This window comes from Lissotriton vulgaris, chromosome 11 (assembly GCF_964263255.1).
Source record: "Lissotriton vulgaris chromosome 11, aLisVul1.2, whole genome shotgun sequence".
Taxonomy (NCBI): domain Eukaryota; kingdom Metazoa; phylum Chordata; class Amphibia; order Caudata; family Salamandridae; genus Lissotriton; species Lissotriton vulgaris.
This window is the reverse complement of record NC_141699.1, coordinates 643661986-643677972: the sequence shown is the minus strand read 5'-3', so window position 1 is coordinate 643677972 and position 15987 is coordinate 643661986.

Below are 15987 nucleotides of genomic sequence, written 5' to 3'. Positions count from 1 at the left end.
TCATCAAAAAGAAAGGCTTACCTTAATTTATAAAGAATCTTCATTCTAAAGCGCCGGGACGCCCCTTCGCTGGGGCAGCTGTGCGCTATAAAAATCCGTATAACATAACATAACATAACATACATAACTAGGGGATAATGAGAACCTTATCACTAGCAAGACAATGTTTAATGTATGAGCTGATTTAGGACTGCTTTCTTACTCTGCCATAGGTTCAGAGAAGGCACTCACTTTAATACAATCCACAATATAACTAAGTCCCAGTTCTTCCTGGCATATAAAATGTGAAGAGGTAGAGGGGTCAGCCAAGACCCTTCTGCAGAAATGAGTTTCCTCCATCTGAATAGCAGCCCAATTTGCAATGCCCCAAATCTCTGCTCCATAAATTGCTGCAGGTACATGCTGAGTTTTGAATCCATTGCTTAGGAGAGCTTTAACCGATGGTGCATGCAATTTAGTGCCCAGGAACCCAAGGAATCAAATGTGATCCCCAAGTAGGGAAAACAATTAGGGGCTTATCTACAAGCCCCATCCACCACCGGTGCATCACTTTTTCCGTTGTTAAAAGTGATGCATTTGTAAATAAGCCCCTTAATTCTTTGTAAAATCTTGTTACCAACTGCAAGAGTGGGAATGCGGAATTGTTTTGGGCTGCCTGGCATAATATAGAAAATGCAGTAATGTCCGAACAATCTCAACCTCCTATTCAGTTCTTCACTGTCTGGCTGGTGGAAATGTATCTCTCTGCACAATTGGCCTGGAACAAACTGCCATGATACAAAGGATGTCTTGAACTTAGGCAGCACTGAGGTCTATCAGCATTGTACGCTTGCAACCCTGTGATGTGGCAGCTCAAAAGACATTCCTAACCCGTGGCAACCCTGAATGTAACCTTTAACACTGGTGGGTCTGCGTAGGCCTGAACTCAGGCTTACAGTGTGTCAGTGTGGGAGGGACTGGTGGAAAAAGAATCGAGGAGGCTTAATGTGCTTCTCAATAATGGAATACTTTATTGGTGGGGAAGACAGATTGAGGATTATCAGGTAATGTTCTTGGTCTTTTCCATATGGAAGACTTCTTCTCTTACTTTAGGGCGGTATTCTTCTAGGAGGACGTCCCCAGGAGTCTCAGAAGAAAAACAAGGTGGCAGTCAATGTTTGGGTAAGATGATAATTAGATTCAGGATAGTATCCTTTACTACACCCCAGGAGTGATGGACAGAGACCTGAGATTTGGGCGTTGTGCTTATATTACTAAGGGGGTTGATACATTTTATTATCTTTGGCCTGTTGGGCTCCCTCTCCTGTCTAATTGAACAAGGAAAGGGTAAGAAACCGAGCATGCAGAAGAAGACAAAAAAGACAAAAGTGACCAAGCTTTCATTTTTTCTTGCTCACTTCACTGTGAGTCATACAGATCCTTTCTTTTTTCCCACCTGCTCTTCTGTAGTCGATGCACATGTGCTTTACTTTGCATTTTAAAGAGGATCAGCACTCTAAATGTGAAACAAATATGTCGAAACAATCACACAAAAAACACTGCTCTTGTACATCTGTTGTACAGCATTCTTGCCAAGCCCCCTTCTTTTCTTTTCCCTGCTTCTCCCCCACTCACCCTGAACCTTCACGAGACTACCTCACCCGTTCATGTCACGTACCTGAAAAGCCGCAACTATCCTAGTTGTGGCGGTGTGTAGGCACTCCCCTGGGGCATCCACCACTCTTCACTGCAATCCTTTGGAGCCTCAGCATCATCTTCCACTTCCCTCGGTCCGGGTCCTCCCAACGGCGCCTCCTCTCTGCTTGTCCATGTCTCCCTTGGTCCCCTGTCCTTGGCATCTTCCAGGTTCCTCCAGCTCCACCCTTCTTCCTACAACCAGCCTTGTTGGATGATGACGTCCTTTTCTTCTCCTATCATATTTCCTGGTTGGTCCCTGAAAAGTGTGGGCCTGCCTCCTTCCTGTGTCAGACAGTTCGTGTCAGCTGGGCTATCACTTTGTTCTTTTCCTTTCTAGGGAAAGTGTCATCGACGTTCTCCCTCGTGGCTGAAATGCTAGGATGGGAAAGGTAAGTCAGGGGGCTCTATGGGTGGCATAACCTGTTCTTCATTACAGTAAGCCCTGTCAGATGTTCTCAGGCCACAAATTTCATGTGCGCTCCATATAGTAGGAGTATCTGTTTCTAAGTAAAAAATCTGATTCTATCTGTTGGTATTGCAGTATCCTTACCTCCTCCTGTGCACCTGTTCGATATTGTGTCCCTCAACGTTGTGATCACGATAATGTGGCCCGTTGAGTTTCGGGAGTTGATATCACCGACTACAATCTTAGCAGTCACATCAATAAAGCAGGATTGCTTAAAAATCTAGAAATATATTTTGTATCAAGGCACAGGGCCCTGAAAAGACATGAGTCATGTCAAATAATGATGACCCCTCTGACCCCCCCTTCTCATGGACCTGCTGTGTGTAAGCTTCCTGTGCGTTGGGATCCTAGTGCATCTGCTGTCCTCCCAGAAGCCTACCTGAACGCTAGGCGGACTTGCCATATGTTTTACTGCATATTGGAAGCCCTATGTGATGAAAGTCCTGTGCATAGATGCCCCATGCACTTGTCACTCAATTCTTTACATGATTGACTGTGGGAAGGAGGCACTGCAGCACAAACGAATTATTGCACAACTTAGCTTCACAAACACATTTGTCTTAATCATGCAAATAAAATAATGTTATATATTTTTGTGTCTGTGTTCTTTATATATAGCTCTAAATACCAAAAGATTGTAATTTCTAAGTACTTTAGAACACAGTTGTTAATATTATCCAATTTACGGTACTCAGTTTACCCACCTCTGACGCAGTAGTGGCTGCTACCAGGCATCAGTGGTGTGTGGGCACAAAGAGGGGGTAGGGGGAGGAGTTAAAAAAACTGAAAAATTAACAAAATAAACTTACCTTACAGGCAGTCTCTCCTATGTCCTTCCACGTTGCAGGAACAGGAAGCACCCAGGCTTCCAGACTCCTCTAGCCAATCAGGAAGCTGCTATACAGCGTCGTAATTTGTATGAGCGCCGTAGCTCAGAGCTCATTTGGGGAATGGGAGCATAGGGCATGTACCTCACCAGGCTGTGCATTTAAAGCCTGGTGGGAAACATGCGCTGTGCGCATGACTGTTTGGCCAGCCGGAGACAGCCGGCCATACCTTCATGCGCACTTGGGGAGTGCCTACCACTCCTCCCCTGCTCCTTGGGCAGCCCTGCCCCGCACCTGGAGATCCGCTAGGGAAAAATAAACTGATAATAACCTGACATTATTATCATTTTATTTTGTTGTGGGGCGATTCTCCTCCTCCTTAGTGAGGAGCCGCCACTGCTCAGAAGAGCAGGTATGCTCAGTGGACTGCTTCGTTTGACAGCAGGTCACTGAACCATCATCTCAGCCCTTGTCTTGGTGAGTGATGGAGGGATGGACGGGTGATGACTGCAGGCAACCATGCAACTCTAAATCAGCAGAGGCCCAATAGTTAGTCCCTTGAGGGGCTTGTGAAACAGGTCAACGGGGCATCAGCATCTAGACAAGTTGCTCTCCGGAGTCAAGTGCCACAGTTTGCCTGTTTCTTAGAGCTTTCTCATATTTTGCAGTCTGCCATGACACATATTTCTTCACTGCGTTTGCAGTCTGCAGGTACCACACTTTGCCACCGCATCCTCAAGACTTTTCTGCGGCACCAAATCTGGACAGACCTTCAATTCCACCGGGCTTTTCCCCGTTGGGATGGAGACCTTGCACTCCGATTTTGAAAGGCCAGGGCCTCTCCTGGAGCCTCTGTCACTTTCCACACTTTCAGAGGTTAATTACAGAAGTACCTCGGGGTGGAGGGGGAAGGTAGAGCGTAAGTGGTCAGAGAAGGAGGGGAGAGGAGAGAAGGAGAGAAAGAGAATGGATGGATAGAAAGAGACGGATTGTGCGAGGAGAATAAAGGAGTGGGGTTGATTTGAGCATTTTTGCGAGTGTCACTGGTGTCTGAAGAGAAATATTGTAGAAGAGATGCACAGATAATAAATATTTTGATGCATTACTCGACTTTGAACTGATCCAGCATTCCATAAAAACGATCTCGGTTTCTTTTAAAATATATCACATTTCTAGTAAAACAAGCTTCGAAAAGGAAACCTTGGTGTTAATGTTTTACCCTATTGAAGAGAACTATCATACGCACTTAAAAGAATCCACCGTAAGGAAGCTTAAAGTCTTTCTACATTTGGCACATAAAACATGAGTAAAGGGCAAGTGTCTGGGCAAAATTCCAGCGAAATAAACAGTATCTGCCCAAGGCAATATTTTACCAAAGGATGATATCAATTTCCGTTTTTTTTCTTTCCAAGGCACAAATCATTCCGATGTGGATGTATGAAGCACTTCTATAGGTGCCAAGATAAATACGGATGAAAGTCTGTGGCTGATGAAATATGAAAGATGAAATATTGCACTGAACAGAACCCACCCAAGTACAAAGTAAAATTAATTCAGTTAGAATTGAAAAAACGATTCATGAAGCTCTGGAGCAGTGTTTGCAAATGTACATCTCTTTTCCGAAATAAACATAGAATGTTTATATTAGATGTGGGTTTTATTTAAGGGTGCCCGAATTTGTAATTTTTCCCAGAAAGATTTTGGACTGTGACAGATACTGTACAGCCATGAAATTGTTAAGCTTGTCGCCCTAGCAGATCTTTGCCTGCAAACAAAAAATTCCACAAAAAATGTTTCCGCCTGAGAATTGTTTTTGCACCAATAGTTATGTTTGAGAAAATCGTTTGGCACAAGAGTAGGTACTGTTGCCTTTTATTTCCATGTAAAATCTAGCTTTTGCAATCTTTGAACACCACATTTTTGTTTTATAATGAATGAATGAAAGAATTATCAGAGTATTAGATAGCACTACTGCCTCCCGAAAGGGAGTCCAGGTGTTGATAGTCTACCTTACAGTATAGATGCTCTTTCAGAGAGATGATATTGCGAAAGAGGCAGTCCCTAATCTTCTTTCTAAATGCCAGGTGGTCCACATTGTCATTTAGGTCATCTGATGGAGAATTCCACAGCAGAGGTGATCTATGGAAACAGTGTTTAATTTGAGCGGGTGGTTGCAGGTGAGTCCCATTAGACAGGCACTTATTTTTCTGTATCAGACTTTGACCAAGAGCAAAAGAGAGAAAATGACAAATGGGGGAAAGAAAGAGGAAAATAAAAAGAGAAAAACAGTAAGAAAGAAAGAAAAATAACCTGAAAAAGGAAATACAGGAGCACCAGTGTCTGGTGATGGATGAAAGAGACAGGGTGTTAAATCAAGACTACATTGCCCTGATATTTGGCATCCTCAACATTCAATAGCACCTATTGTAGGCTTCTGAGCAAACGTTGGTCCCCAGCACTTATTTTATTTTAATGGTGCATTGGATGCATTCTTTTAACTCTATATTTCTCTCAGTTATGATCTGAGTTCCATGCAGTACAGCTTGAAAAAATAGGCTTTAAGTCTTTCTGTTTCTGAGCTGTGCTATCTACATTTATGCAGTAAATCAGAAAAATATCGAGATAAATTAATGTACTTTACAGACTGCGGGCCATATTTGTGAAAATTGGTGTGCAGGGCGTCAAAGGTGAAGGGCAGGAATGTACTGTATTTATCCAATACCGTGGATTCCTGTCCTTTCTCTCTGTGCTGGCACGGTTTTAGAAGCCTAGCGCCAATGCAGGTACCCTTGCACCATGGTGCAAGGGTGCCTGTAATGTAGACAGGATTGTTTTTGTGCAGGAAGGGGTTCACTTTATGCAACAAAATAATCCTGAAAGGCTTTTTCCTCTTTCTATGTGTGCTGCAGAATGCAGCACACAGAGGAAAAAACGAGGTGAAATCAAGATATTTCGCCTCGTTACTCCTCAACTAGGGAGGCATAACATTTTGGCGCATTCCCAGGTTTTCAATTCTTTGTAAATCTGTGAATGCATAAAAAATCATGGGAGTTGCGTGGGAACACCCACCGTAGCGCCCATGGAACAGCTGCTTTGCGCAGTGTAAGGGGAACGCAACAATGTGTGCTGCGTTGCCGTACTCCAGAGTTATGAAGCCTATCACAGTCATGCACATTGGCTTAGTGTGGATTCATGAATCTGACTTAGAGGATTGTGTCACGCATGTTCCACTTTGCGAGGTGCAAACGTGATGCAAGCCTCCCATAAATATGTTCCTGCAGGATCTTAAGAAAACAATTGTTCGGCTCAGCACTAAGCCAGTCCATTGTGATACAACTTCACTTCTGCCTTTCTTCCATGAGTATCCTATTTTACTGTCTTTTACCTTTCACCACTGCACACATTCTCTTCAACAACATTAATAAGCTTTAAAGCCATTTTCAGGCACATAGATATTATGAGCAATCTATTAGACTACATTTTATAATGTCAGTAATAATTAAAACAAATTCAAAGTCAAAGTCAAAAGTAACTTTATTTCGATTGAATTTACAATCATAAAAAGTACATTTAAAAACGAATATTTACAGCAGTATAAAAAATTCCATTTGCTCGTTAATTAATAAGGAAAGCGTAGCACTATTACTTCAAAACATGAGAAATCGTTCAAATTCAACTAAACACTGACACTCTAAGCACAAATATATTATCACAGTAGTCTTTTGCACGGAAATAAAGTCTTAAGGGGCAGTGGCCAGTAATTGGGAATGGATTTTCAATCAGGCTTTGAGGTAGCAGGCTACAGTTTTGGCAACATGCGGGGTGTCTAAGTATTGAAGTGCCAAAAGAGCCGGTCTGCATCTTCTCAATCCTAACTGCCGAAGAAGTGGGACCAGCCAACGTTTACGCGGGGTCTCGTAAAAACTGCAGAAGAAGGTTACATGCAGGGTTGACTGGCGAGTGTGACCATCACATGGACAGTTAGCTATTTCACGTGACCAAACAGAGGGCACAGGCAGTGAGACAAGACGATAAAAAACATCAAACCGAAATCTGGTAAAACATATCTCTCATAATTGGACAGAAAGAAAGACAGATAAGGTTGAATGCCATAGGAGGATTGAATCATCGTTAAATGAACATTTGACTTTTTGCCAAGTTCTGAACACAGACGTAAATCGCTTAAATGGGCGACACATAGTTTTTTCAAAGTTTTTCTAGGTATAGCCAATAGAGATTCAGGGTCAGTGAAATATGCAGGGCAATTCAAATCATTCAAAAATGTAAAAACATATAACAACCAGGGAATCTTTTTCCAATAGGTCAGTGTGAGACAGTCAGATATTAGTGACCTAGTAAGATGACATTGCTCCTGGGTCCATATACGATGCCATAGGAGAATCGGCTGGTATCTAATGATGTCAGTTAGATACTCCCAGCCGAGCTCCATATGGGTGCCGTAAGTAGGAGCACTTCGGGGAAGGGCTAATATATATTTCAGAAAATCGTTTTCGATAATTTGAAGCTCATCTGCGGGCGTATAGCCCCATACACCAGCCCCGTACGTGGCCACGCTCATGCATTTGGCTTGGTAGATCTTCAAAATCACAGCAGGGGCGGGCTTGCCCAGTTTCCTTGAGAATGAAGTCAACGCCGATGTTGTGCTTTGAAACTGCAATTTCTTGCTGGAAATGGCAGGTTTCCAGGACAGATGTTTATCAATGAGAATACCTAGATAGGGGTAGGTGTTAGCAGTTTCTAACCTGGTCTTCTCAATAAAAGGAGATTTGCATTTTTGGGCTTTCTTGCCAATATTCATAACAAAAGTCTTGGACTTATTAACTTTAAGTCCAAGAGAAAGCATGAATTGGCAGTATTTATCTAGTTGAATCTGGAGTTGGTTAGGTGTCCTTGCTAGGATGACAGAATCGTCTGCACATAATAATGCAGGGATTGGGCGGGTGTTTATGCAGGGGAGATCTTTACTATCAACTAGCATCGCTTGCTCCAGTCCATTAGTGTAGATGTTAAATAAGAATGGAGCAAGGACGCATCCCTGCCTAACGCCTTTTGCAATGTCAAAGGATTCAGAAAGCTCCCCTTTGATGCCGTTTCTCACACAAGCTTTTGCATCCGAGTATAACTCTCGGAGGAAATTCAGCAGTGCAAGATCTATGCCCAGATTACTCAAGATCGCCCATAGCTTGGAATGAATTACGCAATGTGAACTCAAGTCCACATAGACTAGGTAAAGATTACCGCCTTTGGCCCAGGCGTATTTACCCATAAGCAGAGTCAGGTTTAAGGCCTGTTCCACAGTGCCCAGTCCCTCCTGGAAACCAAACTGTAAGTCGGTTAAGATCTTATTCTCTGTGGCCCAGTCCCGTAGTCGCTCCAGAATTAGTCTGCCGGCGACCTTGCCCAGAGAATCCAAGAGGGAGATGGGCCTGTAGCAGGCTGGGTTGTCCCGTTCTCCCTTTTTAAATATCGGTAGAAGCACAGAAGTGGACCAAGAATCAATAAGGCCGATCTGAGTCACTGCGGACATGACCTGCGTGACAATTGGGGACCATAGGTCAATGTTGCTCACAAAGATGTCTAAGGGGACCCCATCAGGACCGGGCGCTTTACCGGTCTTTGAGGAGGTCAGCGCAGCGGTCACCTCCACTAGATCGAAGTGGAGGTCAATAGGGTAGATATTGTTACTAGTGACAGCTGCCGCCTCTAGTCTAGGAGCCTCAGTTATCAGGGTGGGGTCCCCAAAGATCTGCGAGTAGTGTGCTACCCATTTTTCAGCGGGTACTGCCACATCAAGATGCCGTACAGCTGTCGCATCAGCTAGGAAAGGGGCCTTAACTGTTCTCCAAAACAGGGTACAGTCCTTGCTTAGTGTACTCTGGTGTAGTTGAGCCCAGAGGTTATTTTTTATTTCCCGTTTACTGGATTTTTGTGCCATCTTATAGTTTTTTCTTAAGGAGGCAATTAGGGGCAGGTCCCTGACTTGATTGCGTAGAGCGTTTTTTAGTGCACGCTGGGCTTTACGGCAGTGGGAATCAAACCACCCTCTGGAATCCTTATCGTTATCGTGAGTCTTATGTTGGCGAGTAAGCTCTTGTCTGATAGCTTCTAAGATTTTAACAAAGCTAGAGAGCATCAGCTGAGGGGATGATGACAACTCCAAACAGTGATAGATTAAGGGAAGGGTTTTTTGGATGATCTTGCTAGTGGCCTCTGAGGGATTGATCATCGACCATTTGACAGTATAGCCATTAATTTTACTCATCTCCAGGGAATGCTGCGTTAAGAGACTTGTTTTTGGACAGGCTGAGGATGGGGTATTTAATACTATAGTGGTGCTGTTGGAGTAGTGATCGCTTGAGGGATCAGTACCAGTTATAAAGTGTTTCAATCGGTTGTTTAGAGATTGGGAACATAAGATAAAATCAATAATTGTGGAAAAACCTCTACCGTGAAAAGTCGTCTTGAACTCAACAGCAGGACTTACTAAAATGTTCGCGAATTCAAGTTCTAGAGCAAAAATACAGTTGTTTAAAGCGTCACCAACACTACTGTGGGCAAAGTGGGCCAGGGGGGCGTCATGCTCGTCTTGGAGCCCACAGATACCTTTGTTATAGTTGTTACACAAATAAACATTGAAATCCCCACCCCACACAACATGGCATTGTAGCTGTTGGTTCTTGGCTTTCTGATCTTGTAAATATAAAGTGATTTCCAACAGAGATTTTACACAGTCACCGGGCGTGGAATTATTGTACATATTGATGAAATAATAACAAGAACTATTGTCTGGAACTAATTTGAGAATTTGAAAGATTGGAGAAACTAACGGGACTTCCGTGGTCGTAAAAGGAATTAAGTTGGAAATGTAAATGGCTAACCCACCCTTGGGTCTACCATGAGCGGACGGTATGGCCGGAAGATGGAATGTTTTGAAGCCCTGGATGTGGATAGGATCAATTGCCCAGGTTTCCTGAAGGCAGATTAGCTTATATTTATTGATCACTTCTAGCCAGGACTGGAGATGGGTTTTGGATCTAAGGTCAGCTACGTTCCAGTATATGACTGGGAGATCCTGGGTTGATGAAAAAATAGGGTTTGAGAACTGAGGTTCAACAACGGAATGTGGGGGTTGGGACAAGGACTGAGTGATTGGGACGGAAAGGGAGAGGGTAGGTTTTGGATCACTGAGTTGAGGAATAATAGGTTGTTGGCTCAGAGGTGAGTCAACTGGGGTAGCTGACAAGGTGTGACACGGATCCTGGTAAATAGAAGGTGACGGCTGTTGGGTCAAGGGTTGCTGGGGAGGCCAAGACTCGGGCTGGGTACCAGACAGGGGTGGCAAAATAAAGCCGACCGTCCAAATGCTCTTACAGGAGTGTTTGGGGTTGGGCGGAACATTGTTGGGGCCACTGTCTGAGATGGGTAGAGTTGGTGGTCAGTCCACCATATCCAAACAGTCATATCTATTGGATAATGGTGGGCCTCTCCAGTTGTTAAAGTGACCTGGTGGTGGATTGCTAAAACCGTACCCAGACCACTGGTCTCGATCTCTAATCCCACCCCAGTTCCCTACCCTCGTCCAGGACCACGGAGGACCAGCGTTACGTCGGGTGGTCGGGGGATAGAAGTACGACAGGTTGTGAGTGGCTATCCCTTCAGTAGAGGTATGATCACCCCAGGAGCAGATATGCTCGACTGTATTGGGATCTGCAAAGTTTACTATAACGCAGTCGCCCTGGATGTTTTCAATTCAATCTATATTTGATTTTCACAATATCACTCTTCATCAACTAAATCTTAATATACATCGATTACTGTGTTGCAGTAGTTGCTACCAGCACATTTATGGAAGAATCATCCTAAAACATATAAAGGTGTGAATTTGACAAAGGAAGATTCTGATACAATGGAGGTGGCTAGCCCTCAAAAATTACATTTGGTGGTAAACATAATTACAATAAACCGTTTTGCAGAATTCTGCTACAAAGGGGTGCATTTGGAAAAAAAAACATTTTTGATGGAAATTTAACCAGAACAGGAAGCTAGCAAACTTTGGTGGTAAACATAATTACAAAATCTCCTTTTGCAGAATTCTGCCATAAAAAAGCGTTCATTTGGAAAACAAAAAAACGTATTTGAGGGAAATTTCACCAGATCGTAAAGCTATCAAGCTTGCAAATTCTCGTTGTAGTGAAATTTGTCAATTTTGTAAGCTTCGCCAGTAGAACTTTAACATTCAGACAGTTCTACCATGAAGATGTGGTTTTCTCGAGTAAGTTGTATACCCATTTTTTTCTGTTACATCTTAAGCCGTATAAAATGGGGAATTGCTCAGCTTATGAGCTCAGCAAACGATATTGAAAAATATATTTTATTGAAAAAGTATATTTTACTAAACATTAAATTACATTCACATAGCGATTGATAAAAATCAGCAGTGCTGCGTTGTGGAAATGGAAAAAATGGAGCTGTCATATTTTGCAAGGTTCAGACACTAATTATATAATTGTTCTTCCTAATGCCACAAATGCTATTTTAGCACGATGCTAAGCAATGAGCTGCTTGGCAAAGGTGAGTCTGTGCTGCTTTGTGTGAGATTTGTATTTGAGTTACACCCTCCAAAATAAACTTCAATGAGAGAACAGCCGTAGAGAGTAAGACACATTGAGGTACATCAAAAGAACGTGTGATAACTACAGCAAGAGTAGCGTAATGCAACTTTCAACATCGCAGTCTATCGCTGGAAAATAACCCTGTGTCAATGTGGAATGCACAACGCGGCGGTAGCATGCGATAGACACCAGATAACGCATCAAATGTCCGCATGAAAATCAATGCCACGCTGCAAAAATGCAATACGCAAACGCTAAAAAACATGTGATGAGGCCACCTGCGGTACAAAAAAGTTGCGAAACCCAGGCACAGGCCTGTAAACCCCACACGTCTGGCGGGACAATGCACCATAAAAACCCCAGAAAAAGACACACCAGAAACAAGCCAAAGCACGTAGCAACATGGATGCACCCTGACCCAGCGCAGCAGCCACCTTGAACCCCACAACCCCCACAGACTACCAGCAAGGAACAACAACGGGGTCGGGGAAGGGCAAGGAGAAGAGGGAGAGGGAGACGGGGTGCAGACCACAGGAAAACAAGACCAGCGTCACAGAGGTGACAGAACACTACCAGCAACTGACCCACTAGCAGACCACCTGAAATGCAGTGGGAGTGCTGAGGAGGCCAATCGAGGAAGCCAATAGGCACCGGCATGATGTGACAACCTAAACCAATCATAACCCGCTGCCAACAGGAAGGGAGCAACTGTGACGGGAGGTGGCAGTCCAGCACCACAGAATGAGCTGGAGGAAACCTAGGCCACGGTCATCAGTGTGGAGATGGTGCAAGGAGTAGGGAGTACGGACACAGCTCAAGAGGACCTGACACAACATCAACAGGGAGTGCAACGAACATAGACTGGGGGGACGGGGGGAGATGGGCACAATGGCATACATGCACAACGAGGCGTAGCACACTGCACACCCACAAATACCCAGGATCATGTCCCAGATCCCCTTGGCATACTGCAGTACACACACATAGCAAGAACAGCCCACCCGCATTGAGGACAATGTGGTACAATGCGCATAGCCAACACTGCAGAACAGAGGACACAACTGGCTCCGCACATGCACAGAAACATGCCTACTACATCTGACAGAGCCGGAAGCTGTGAAATGGAAATGTACGCGTACAACCTCACATCCGTCATGGAGTCCAAATGTACACTGTCCCACAGAAGAATCCTGCACCCCCTAAACAGTCACTAAGTACATTGCCATACAGACTGCATGCAAACCAGCAAAATGAGCCAGCATACATGCCAACACAATGTCAACATGCATCTCCCCATCACATTGCAGAGGGGCACACAACACCTTCGGCAGAGCACCCAATACAACACATCTGTGATGCCGGAGAGGACCACCACACAGTCGACACCAACGCCCTACAACAGACCATGGATATCTCACGCAACCCCCCACTAGGACCTGACCAGCCAAGCTACTAAGAGGAGTACACAGAGCCTGCAACAGACCACACAGCAGGAAGCACCTGCAAGCACAGCTGGCTCACAACACTTCACCCACCCGCACATGGCACCCCAATGCCATGTGTCAGCACGCCAAAAGAAGGTGGCACAACAGGTGTTGGTGGGGGACGAACCCATCGAATGCAAACTAGGACACATGTGTAGTTGTCTATCACCGTTTAGGGCCCACCGACACCCCACTAAGGAGACCCACACTGCCATAGAGACACATGCAGATGCACATTCACAGTATAGAACCACTCCCAGCTACATGTCCAAGCTCCAACCCGCTGCCTGCGGTGACATGTCTGCATCCGATGTACACAGCACAATGTAATGTCGTAGGGCCAAGGGCCCTCATGCATACAAGACCACAGAAACACACATATATATCATGTTGAACTGGCTATGGGTACATGCGCCCGGCACCTTTATTGGCAGGGCCACATGTACCATGACACCTGTTCTGGATGTGTGTGGGGTGAGTGTAAGCCATTCCGCATGGAATGTCTGGTGCTGGCAACCACTTGAACATTGGACACCAGTGCAACGGAAACAGGAAACACATGCATAACAGAGGTAACTGCTGTGTAACATGGAGTGAGCCAGAGAAAGTCGAGAGGACAGCCAACATACAAACAGAAGTGTTCGTGAGTTGCAGTGCACTGGGTGTGGGACACTAGAGATGAGCGTGCTCACGTGAAGAAAAAGTCTCGGATTGTATCTCTTCGATATATTCCTGATGCAGATGCAGTGGGGTGTGTCAGACCTGCATTAACTTCCCCATCAATGTTTCAGGGCCTCCACACTGTTGGAGGTGACATAGCGGCTCAACCGCTCCACAGCACAAAACACAATCAGCAACGGACAATGGCCTGCGGACGGTGCACCGGGTCACTGGCACCTGGAGAGCTGAGCAGGGTATCAGGCCGATGATGGCATCCACGAAAGGTCTGAGCAACTCCCTAAGCCTGTCAGGACCACCCTTTCGACTCTGGCAGATGGCAGTTGGAGGTGGTCCGTGTGGTGGTGGAGTGTGCCTCTTGCAGTGATGCAACATCCGGGCCGGTCTGGACTTGCTTTGGTGTGTGAGCCCTAGTGGGACGCATTTGGGCCCAGAGGCTGCGTACAGCTCAAGGCCACAGAGAAATGGTGTTGATGACCCCAAGGCCAACGTTTCAGGGACCATCCAATATCTCAGAAGAAGTGGTCCCGACCCGGACCAGCACAGAGTTAGTGGCCCTGGATGCACTGTGGCCAGCACAGGCACCCAGCCACGGGACAGGGATTTGTGGTGCAGTCAGATGCGCCATGCAACCTGAACGGGTCCTCGTCAATGTCTGAGGTTTATGTTGCGAAGGGTTGCGGGGGGCAGTGGAAGGTGTCCTCCAGGGCTGGCGTTGAACAGGGTTTGTTGCACCACATGTCACCGGCTGGCATTGAACAGGATTTGTGGCACCACATGTCGCGGGCTGGCGTTGAACAGGGTTTGTGGCACCACGTGTCGCCGGCTGGCCTTGAACAGGGTTTGTGGCACCATGTGTCACAAGATGCCCATATGGAACTATGCCTCACTGATCCGGGGGGGGGGGGGGTCTGGTGCTGTGGCCACTGGTCCGGATATGGGGTGACTGCCATTCAGGACCCAGGACACAGTTTCAAATATGGGACCTACTTGGCCGAAGAGGACGCTGGTGTAGTATGTGACTGAGGAAGGAGTAATGTGGGCCAGCGCCGGGGCGGTCAGCAATGGTCTGAGAGGCTGGCAGGGTCGCAGGCCTCAGGCTTGGATCTTACACTGGTGGGCCCTCCTTGACACACGCCGGTGTCGGCAGGTGCTCAGTGTGGCCTGGCTGCTCAGGGGCAGGCCTGATGGATTTGTGGTCCAGCGGGCCGAGGTACGGCAGGCGCACAGGATCACAGGCAACTCCACTCTTGAGGACAGCGTCTGCCTCGTGGTGGGACATTGGCAGAGACATTGGGCTTTCTGGAAGAAGACCACGCCCAGGGCTACATGCTTTTTATTCACACCCCTATGCTGGCCTGGCATATGCCGGGCCATCCCACTCTGCTCACACTTACGGGGGTGGCATAACAGGCAACATTTGTTGGTGCCGAAGGCCTATTAGGCGATGAAGGTCAGGATGCGTAGGATGGTTGTCCCTCTCAGCCTGTAGTGGACAGTGACATTGTCAGATGTTGGGTCTGTGATGCAGGTGCTTTTCCTGGGGGGCCGCTGTCTTTGTCTGCGCTGCCTCGGTGATGGTCAGGGGGGCATGTTCCGGTGGGGGTTGGGGTCCTAGGGGGTGGCGGTGGGTGTTGTGGCACTCTTAGGTGTCTGGGCAGCATGATGAGTGGCTCCATGGCATCTGTTGCTCTTCTGATGACCCCCTGGGCTGGGCTCCCTTTTGTGTGCAGACTGCAGTCCGACTTTACACCAGGTCAGAGCAGGTGTTAATTTCCTGCTGCTAACACGGCATATCACATGTTTTGTGTTCCTATCGCCGATAAAGGCTTTTTGCGCGGGAAAGCCTACTCTGCATCTCATTAGCGATAGTTGCGGGGGTCCTCTGTGGCGATATTTTTTGCGACTGCTATCGTGGGTAAACTGGTGCTGTGGGCTGTTAACACCAGCTTGTGAATGGGGAGGTAAATTTATCATGACTTTGGCTGCGATAAAGTGCCGTTAATTTGGCGATAGCTTCTTGTGAATATGCCCCATTATGTAAGTTTTGCAGCAATTACAATTTACATGTAGAAACATATTGTTTGCACTTGGTTTCACACAAATTCAGGCCACAATGTTTTACTTTGCCTGACTTTGCCTTAACCTTAAAAGCTATATGTGTTTGCGTGGTTTTCATGTGCTACGTCTCCTTTGCATAGATAAGGAAGGGTGTATGCACT